The sequence below is a fragment of the Neophocaena asiaeorientalis genome, unplaced genomic scaffold, assembly GCF_003031525.2.
Source record: "Neophocaena asiaeorientalis asiaeorientalis breed wild unplaced genomic scaffold, Neophocaena_asiaeorientalis_V1.1 scaffold739, whole genome shotgun sequence".
Lineage (NCBI taxonomy): Eukaryota > Metazoa > Chordata > Mammalia > Artiodactyla > Phocoenidae > Neophocaena > Neophocaena asiaeorientalis.
The window spans coordinates 86,091-88,059 of NW_020172001.1; the positions used below are offsets into that span (position 1 = coordinate 86,091).

At 39.6% G+C, this 1,969-nt stretch overlaps 1 pseudogene; it reads right to left on the minus strand.

Moving 5' to 3' along the window:
* Positions 1-421: 421 nt before the first annotated feature.
* Positions 422-1,422, minus strand: LOC112402395 (S-adenosylmethionine decarboxylase proenzyme pseudogene; annotated as a pseudogene).
* Positions 1,423-1,969: the final 547 nt, after the last annotated feature.

Below are 1,969 nucleotides of genomic sequence, written 5' to 3' on the forward strand. Positions count from 1 at the left end.
TAAATATAACAGTCCCAGATGGTTAGGCTAAGGCCAACACCTAATGAGGACGAAAGCCTTGTCTGTGGGGAATTTTGGACGATACCTGGAGAAATATACTGTGCATAAACCAAACTGAACTGTTTTCACAAGTGTTATAAAGTTTCATATAGTAAAAGGTTTTTTCTACATGCACTTCAATTTCACAGCAAGAGTGTCATAGGATACCTAAACACAGAAGACAGCATTCATGCAAGATATCTAACTCCTTGATATAATAATGCATAAAATTCAAAATGATTACACTATAATTACATCTAGGGTTTTCTGCAACTACAAGGTGGTGGTTATGGAAAGCATGGCCCTTGGTATCAATATCTAAAAAGCAGCCACCACCTTCTTCTATGTGTGTTCTCTTTTTGTGTTTTTTCATTTTTCTTAATCAACTCTGCTGTTGTTGCTGCTTCTTAGCAAAACTGGTAAAAACAAAATTGTAATCATTCAACATAGAACTCTGGCAATCAAGACGTTTAAAACCTTCAATCTTCTGGGGCAAAGAAAGCACTGTGTGACATTTAGAACTCTGATTTACAAACAGGGTGGTCACAAATTTTCCTGGCTTGAAGACTTCCACAACTTTCCTGATCAGGTCATCATAGGAGGTCTGACTTAAGTTTGTTTCAAAGCTAACATAAGAAAATTATGGTTCTGGAGTGATGTGAATAGTCCAATAAGTTCCATTGGATTTCATTCCATTCATTGAATACCCACAAGGATTGAACAGTGTGGCATCAATGACAGAACTTGGTATCAGGTCATGAATTCCACTCTCACGAGTGACATCCTTTGCAGTAACACCATCTTTCATGTAGAACTGGTCCATAACTGCTGGGTCAAGCTCACTCATCAAAATTTCCAGGGTTTGATCTGGCTGATTGATTACCCGACTCTCTGGGAAATCCAAAGTATACAAGTACCAACAATCAGAATTCAGACGTCCCATACAACATGCTGTCCCATTTGGGAAAATTGCATTAAGACACTCTATTTCTTCCTGGAAATTCCGGTGTGGGTACCCTTGGTGAGAATGCTTCATGAAATTCTTACCAGAATAAAAGAAGTTTTGAATTGAGTCAAACCCACTGTAATCCCTAGCAAGTTTCAACAGGGGAATCAGTGCTTTCAGAAGTGGGTGGTACCACATGTCTTCAACATGAAACGTCTCTTGGAGACAAATATTCTACTCTCACTGAGTACATACGCTTCCTGCTTGTCAGTTTTTGTCACACTTATGATTGAGCATTGCACATCCTTCAAAAGTATGTCCCACTCGGATCTTGGGATGGTGCCAAGATCGCCAGATCCTTGGTTTGCGTCAGGTTGCTGCCTGGAGAACCAAACCTCCAGCAGCTTTTCGGTCCCTTGGAAAAAATGTGCAGCAATGAAGACCCAACGCAGCCAAAAAAATAAAATAAATGAATAAATTTTAAAAAATCCTATCTGCATATTTACGAGATCAACTCTGACACACTGAATCATCTCTTTTTTGTATGATTACAAGGCAAAGGTCCAGACACCAAACGGTAAATTCACAAAGTTAGATGCTACTAACATTGAAGCCATCCTAGTTCCTCAAACACCCTCTGTAAATGTGAGCTCTCCACCAAACTCTCCTTTCCAAAGGTGCCCTTAATGTATCTCAAACAAACCAGGGAAAACACTTTTGCAAAGTCACAGCTCTGATTATAACAATCCACTACTAAAACAAACAACATCTTATTGCTTTTAATTGACAAAGAATTAAGTGCAGACACATAGATTAAGGCCCATCCACAGTGCCTACATCTTAAGCCTAATCTTCCTCTGTTCCCATCCCCCCGAATTTGTATAGGTTGCCTGTTATACACATTCCTGAACACAGCCCTGACTTTTCTGTCTCTTCCTTTATCACGCTATTCTCAGCCCCTAGGAGTCTCTTGCCTATTGTTTG